Consider the following 7,531-nt stretch of genomic DNA (forward strand, 5'->3'; position numbering starts at 1 on the left):
AAGAAAGGAATAAAAGCAACGTGTGGAGTTATTTTGAATTCACACCACTTGAAGATGGTGTTAATATATATATTTAATTTAATCAAAAAGTTCTTTGTGTGTTTATTTTTATTTATTTATTTGCTTATAAGTTAAATGTTCTCAAATATAGAAACTTTGATAAAATATGAGTTTTTCAAATTGATTTGAAAATGTTGCACTTTTTGGCAAAATATCGGTCAAAACATCGGTAATCGGTGGGCTAGGACTCTCCAAAATCGGGATCGGCATCGGACCAAAAAATCTGGCATCGGTCAGGCTCTAGTCAACAGCCGTAATGTGGCGAGGCCGTGAGAGGAGAAGCACAGGCATTTTAAGCTCTTTAGCCCAATCGGAATTCAAAAAACAATCAACCGCTCCTGAATCCAAAAAAGCATCGGTTTTAACTGACTGTTTAATCCACAACAATTTGACTGGTAAAAAGGTATGAAAGACTGATTTATTACGTCTCACTGGTGTCTTTCGGGAAGAACTGTCAACCTGCAAGGGTTCGTCCTTGCTCGGAGAGCCTCGTGAGAGAACGAGGGCTGCAGGCATACCCAGAAAATGGGAGATGTATGGCGTGGAACGGTTCTTTTTCTCATCTCTCTCTCTCGTTCTTTTACTCGATTATCTATTCTAATGGCTGTCGTAACCAAGGCATCAAACGTAGCCAACGGTTCAAGAGCAGCAAGCGCATCTCTCACTGAATCCGAAAGTGCATTGGTGAATATTGTCATGAGCGGAGCCTCTGCCCAGCCTGTTTCGCCAGCCAATGCCCAGAACGTGATAGAAAACTCTGCTACACTGTTATTACTCTGGCAAATGCAAGTTAGCCTCGTAGCTGCTTCCTTGCCGGTAATGTCATGATCAAATACCAATGCCATCTCCTTCATTAAACTCTCAGAATTATTCATAATAGGTGCTTGTGAACATATAGTCACGTTTCCACTAAAAGTACCCAGAACTTTTAGTCCCAGGAACTACTTTTCATGGAACTAAAAGGTTCCTTCAGCCCACTGTTTCTGCGTTTCCACCGTGGTCTAAAGTCCCGCGAAGATTGGGCAAATTAGTCCGCTGACGTGTAAAAAAGTAACGGCTGTTTTACACGTCATTTTTGCACGCGACTATACAACGATGACGCCATATAAAGCGACGGACAGGCATCTTTATTAGTGCGACACTGCAACAACAGTAAGCATGGGGGAGATTCAAGTCGTGCTGCTGTTGATCATTATTTACTGCTTTGCAAATGGGGTAATTGAGTCAATGCTGGAAAAGAGACGAGCGGTAGTAGCAAAGCGGATTCAAAATGCCCGAAATGCTAACCTTAGAACAAGTGAACAGATTTTACAAGCTATTGCGGAGATTAACCAAGAGATGACTGAGACAGACTCGTGCCACCGTGCACAAAGAACAAGAAAGGTAAGAAGTTAATATATCAAGTAAATCACAATTGTGAATAATGTTATTGTAGACTACATCAACTTATTATTTTTTGGCACCTGTGTGTGTTTCAGATATGCAAGTATTACAGAATGCGTCGTATTTCGCCATCCGTTTGGGTACACAATAGAGCAAAGGAGTGGTGGGAAATCGTGGGGTCTGGTGGATATGGGTTTGATACTCCCTGATGAAACAAAGAACATTTGTGGACATGATGTGGGGTACTATGTCCTTGGTGGCGCAGCTTATCCTTTGAAAAGCTGGCTGATGAAACCTTTCACAGACAATGGACGACTGACACCCCAGCAACTTGTGTACAACCACAAAACGAGCAGAGCCAGGGTGGTGGTTGAGAACACTTTTGGCAGACTGAAGGGCAGATGGAGGTGCTTGCTAAAACGAAATGACTGCAACATACACAAGGTCAAATCCATGGTGATAGCATGTTGTGTTCTGCATAACTTCTGTGAAGAGGTTACACCCATGTACCATTTCTTTTTATCAATAAAAATTGTCACAGCTGCATAACTATTGTTTTAACTTATTAAACACATCACCTGCAATTCAGCATGAGGACCTTTGCTTATTTTAACCTATGCACTCTCACCTGTTTTAAATACTGAGCTTACTAGTGTATAATGGTGAAATTGACAGCCACTACTTCCTCAGAGCGTTGTAAATATTAGAATATGGTAACACAAGCATAAGCATTATGTGCCTTTTTACATATAGAAGTATATACTTATAGTATTAAAGAATGCTTCTGTTTTAGTCTTACAAGCTTCTTCAGTCTAAACACCCCATCATTGAAAAATGGCACAACTTAAGTACAATCTCAGACAATGGAGTCTAGCCAGGAGGATCAGTTTCATTCATGTGCTAATTCATGCATTCCCTGGTTCCTTTTCCTGGCTAGATCAATGACTCTTCACAAATTATAATTTCTAGTCACCCACGGTTGCTTTCCAATGGCTCTGGGCACCTAAAGTCTCGGGGTAGAGCTTGCATTTGAAAGGGTACTCAACACCCAGACGGAAACAGGATGGGTGTGGGGACTTTAACAGATTATAACTCTGAAAACTAAATAAGTCATTACTAAAAAAACTCCAAAATCTAACAGTATAGTTTAAGTGTTAAATGGGGTGGAGGGGCAGTCTTTAGTCCAGTGGTGGGGCAGTGTGGCTGTTTCTTTGGCTCAGCGACTGGGCAAGCTGGCCAAGAACATACAGAAACCCGTCCTGAAAATCTCTCTGGAGCCGTCTGGTTTCTTCCACCTCAGACTGGAGGAACGCCAACTTTTGCCTCCTCATCTCTCTTTCCTCGGCCTGGCTCTCAAGTAGCAGCTGTGTATACTGGTCCCGCTGCTCCTGTCCTTGCTGCAGGACGGCCCAGTTAGCCTTGTCCATGTCCCTCAGCACGTCAAGGAAGTCTGCATCCCTTTTCCTCTTTCCTAAGCTGAAAAATAACACCAAAACACACCACAATAAATAAATACACAAGCACAGTTTGAAGTAGCAGAACATATGTTCTCAGCCAGCAATGGCATATTGTGAATTTTTTTGTAGCGTGCATAATAATCTTTATTTATATAGCACCTTTCAAAACAAATGTTACAAAGTGCTTCAAAAGGCAATAAAAACAGAACAGATTAAATAAAAGTAGAGACAGTAAGAATAACTATCAAGACAGAACAGCGCTAAGGTAGATCAAGAACAAATAATAGAATATTACCGAGATGAAACAAGGTGATAAAATCAAAGAAAAAACGAATGTAAAAAAAACAATATAATAAAATCCAGTAAAACTGATAAATATTAAGACTTTAGCTTGCAGGCAAAATGCTCTGTACCTCAGCACTTGTTTGCTTCAGCAGGAGACATGGGACGAGGGCTGCTGGTGGTCGCAGGGGTAAACGCACTAGAGTCTGCAGCCTGCAGTTCAGCGTGCCCGCCCATTTCATCTGAAAAACACTTTGAAAAAAACAATAAACGTCACTGCAACGACATTAACACAATATCATTTTGTAAGATTGATTTAGCCAACCCTTTGTAATGTGCCTGTGCTTGCGGTGGTGCTGCCACTGGGTGGTGGCAGAGGACATTCTCCTCGCTCTCTCATTCCCTGCTAATTGCTGATTCGGGCCACCAGGAGTCTACCCTGTATAGGGACCTCACTCCCTCTGCTCGGTGCGCTTGCATTTTACAAGCAGCCGGTAACGCTCTGGGTATTTCGAGCGCTAGATGTGACTTACTCGATGGCTATCTGGTACGGGAGCTAAATACGTAGCAACCGGGGCACTTGAGAGTTGTCACTTTTCATAGAAGGATATTGTGGATAGAGTTATCTCCAGCTAGTCTCAGGCTTGAGCTGAGAGATCTTGCTTACCTAGGCGTTTGTTGTTTTTGGTTCTCAGTCAAGAGACTTTTGTCCTGTTTTTGAGGATTGCCTTTTGTTTGGCCTTTTGCCAGGGTTTATTCCCCTTTTTCCTTTCTCCTACCTCGCTTAGTGGTTGACTGCTGTTCGCAGTCAGCTTCTAGACTCCCCGTTGATTTATTGTCCGCTTCTGACGTTGCTCGCCAGCCCAAACCTTACACCCTTTCATTACGAACACCACGGTTCTACACCATTAGCGGTTGGCGTTAGCATGTAGTTAATGTTAGCTTTTGGCTATGGTAACAATAGCATGACAACAGTTAGCGTTATAACATTTAACATGCATCATGTGGGCCGTATGTGATTTACCTTCAACCATAGACCGTATAAAAATATGACCATCAGTGTCTTCCACCGCGGCTTCCAACAACGCAGTAGCGGAGTCTTTCGTTGCCGCTGCGCCAGAGAAGGCCGGCCTGTGACCCAGCAACGCATCCAGACGGCCAAACTGCTTGATGGTCCGCCGGTTGGAGCCGCTTCGGTTATTGTGGTTCTTAATTTTCTTATAATCTTGTTTTAATTTTTTAAGCTTCTCCCGGCACTGTTTCCCGGTGTGAACAACGTTCAGCTCACTTAACTTGCGGGAGATTTTCATGTACACCTTATCATTGCAGGTCGCCGTTTCCAATTCTTGCTGGATTTCGTCTTCACCATAAATACTCTAAGGCCTGTACTTCGTCGTCGGTCCATCTGTCGTATGATTTCTGTAACTCCATTATAAGTGTCGAAGCACAATGAACAGAAAACAAACTGGTTCTTCTTTCTTCTTCGGAAAACAAACTGGTTTGCGGCTGCAGATTTTTAAAAATGGCGGTTGAAATAAAAATTTAAAAATGCTGCGAGTACTCGACCAATCAGAAATGTTTAGCGCTGCAAGCCCCACCACAAAGTTTCCTGTACTTTTGGAAAGTACTACCCCCCCAAGCAGGGACTTTTTTGGGGGTAAAATAAAGTCCCCAGAACTTAATTTAGACCCTGGTTACTGTGGTCGAAACGCACTGAGTTCCTCAAAAGGTTCCTAGTTCCTGGGGAAAGTTCCTGCGGTGGAAACACGGCTTATGAGTGGATCAGCCCAGGCAAGGGCTGTACCTGTGAGCATAGATAGAATAAATGCCACACGGGAGTCTTCAGACGAGAAACGCGATGGCTGAGCTTTCAAAAAGATCAGACACTGAGACAAGAAGCCTCTGTATTTCCCCGATTCCCCATCATAACGCAGGGGAAGTTGGAGTTTAGGCTCACGGACAATGGCTAAGGCATACGGCTGTGATGGTGTGTGAAGGGGGGGTGCTTGGTGAACTGTGGGGTCTGTTATGCTAGTTAGTTGGCGAAAACTGTCTGCAAGATCACACAAACTGTCTTCCTGGCGGCGTAACTGCTCAAGCATTTCCTTCTGTTTATTATACATGGCCACCTGCTGTTCGTGAGTAGCTGCTTGTGGTGAATGGAGAACTTGGATACCCATTTTGTGAGCGGTTATAGCAGCGTGTTGGGCTGCAACAGCTTTTTCGAGACCCGTCGGAGCCGCTGGTACATCCATTATGGCTTTTGTGTGCTGTGAGGGAGGGGGGGTTCAGAGAACCAGACGCGACTGAACGGGAATCTGAAAGCTATCCACACAGGGTGGAGTAACCACAAGGTCTTGAAAGACTAGAGGAAGGGGACAAGTAAACAAACAGAAAAATAAATACTCCTAAAGGAGAATATCCCAGGTATACCGGACTAAATAGTCTACCCGTGAAAGGGTGAAAGGAACTAAAGGACAAGGACTATTCAGACTAGACAGAACAGAATAATATACTCCTCTGGGCAGTAAGTCCTGCAGTTAAATACTAACAAAAAACTACCCAGCGAAAAGGGCAAAACCGAACAGAAACGAGTATAATAAAGCTGTCTCATAAAAAGAACTGAGAGTGTAAAGACGGTGAAAACTAAAGAAAACAGCCCTCGAAATGAGGATTGATAGAAAAACACCCAAAATGCAACGCCGAGTAAGAGATTATTGTGCAATTATAGCAAATAACCCCTTAAATCTCAGCCTTCAGTACATCAGAAATCTCTTCAAAATAATAAGAGAGACTGTTACAGCACCGAAATGTTACAAACACACTCACAGAATACCAGCTTACATGTAACCAAAGTTAACACAAAAGCACTGACTGCAGGCCAGCAAGAGATTAAATAGGAACTACCGCAGGTGATCCCAATTAGCCCAAACAGAGGAATTACAGCAGGTGAACCCAATGAGCTCAATTAGGGGAAAGAAGTGACAAGGATGCCCTCCAGTGGCCAAGGATAGCCACTACCACCCAGAACCATGACACTGTGCTGATTATTCTGCTGCTATTATGCAAATGAGGTTGTCTTAGCGAGAGGTTGCAACACTTTCTCATAAGGAAAATAATTTATTTGAAACTTTCAAATTGAAACTGAACTGAAAGTTAAATTTCAGAGCTCTGGCGGCGGCTGCGGAGGGAGATGCGTCTGTGACTGCGAGATCTGACAAGACCGGTGCGAGATTCATGATGGCAGCCCCCAGCTGCTAGATTGCAAACAACAAAAACTAATTTCTCCCATGAAATATACCCTTTTTATTAGCCTAATAATTGGAATAATTCAACCGTTCGATCTGGAAGACCTTGAGGACTACATCGATCAATATTACAACCGACTCTGCACCATGAGCGACACCAAAAAAGCCGGAGAGAAGGACAATTCTGCCTCCACACCAACGTCCAAGAGATGCCGGCCATCTGACTCCATTCATAGCTCTCCGGGCAATTCATGCTGTACCGAGGTCAGTGACATTTTGCTTTCAATCGACAATAAACTCTCTGGACTAGATGCAAGGATTGTGCTTATCGAAGTACTTCATAAGGAATTCCAGCAGCTACGCGACAGCCTGGAATTCAGCCAAGAACAAATTACTACACTGGCTAAAGAAAATAAATCCCTCCAACACTCCGTTACCTCCCTCACAACCCAGTTCGCCTCTGTTACTAAAGAAAACAAGGACATGAAAGAAACCATACTCGATCTACAATCACGCAGCATGAGAGACAACCTCATTTTTTCCGGTACCCCAGAGCAAACGCATAACGACAATCCAGAACAATTAATACAGGAATTTATGATTACTCGCCTCAAAATATCCCCGGACACAGTGAGCGGCAAATTCCACCGAGTACACCGCATAGGAGCAAAAAACCCAGCAAACAAACGCCCACGACCCATAATAGCAAAATTCGAACATTTCAAACAAAAACAACTGGTACAACGTCACGGCAGACAACTGAAAGGCACGGACTATGGACTTAACAACCAATTCCCCCGAGAAATCATGGACAGACGCAAAATACTACTCCCAATCAGAAAACAGAATATGCAAGAAGGAAAAAAAAAGCAGTCATTTCAGTCGACAAGTTGTACATTGATGGCAAACTATTCCGTGACAAAAAAACAACCCCCTGGCTATTCTAATCTGCTACACCCAGCATAATCACTCTCTCTTTCCACCCCCTTGACCCCTTAATTCCTCTCTGTTCACTCAACAACGCTGATATGTATTTATAAAAATGCACCTTGGTTTCACCAGGCACCTTTCACCAGGCACCCAACTGTTTTTTTCTTCCCT

The 7,531-nt window shown here is 43.3% G+C and overlaps 1 long non-coding RNA gene across 1 annotated transcript; it reads right to left on the reverse strand.

Annotated features, from left to right (window-relative positions):
• Nucleotides 1–234: 234 nt before the first annotated feature.
• On the reverse strand, nt 235–7,259 carry LOC118213896. The gene is made up of 3 exons (XR_004762537.1): nt 4,207–7,259; nt 3,314–3,434; nt 235–2,919 (listed from the first exon to the last, which is right to left on the reverse strand). It is a non-coding gene; the product is annotated as an uncharacterized LOC118213896 (long non-coding RNA).
• Nucleotides 7,260–7,531: the final 272 nt, after the last annotated feature.

Source organism: Anguilla anguilla, chromosome 15, assembly GCF_013347855.1.
Source record: "Anguilla anguilla isolate fAngAng1 chromosome 15, fAngAng1.pri, whole genome shotgun sequence".
Classification (NCBI taxonomy): Eukaryota; Metazoa; Chordata; class Actinopteri; order Anguilliformes; family Anguillidae; genus Anguilla; species Anguilla anguilla.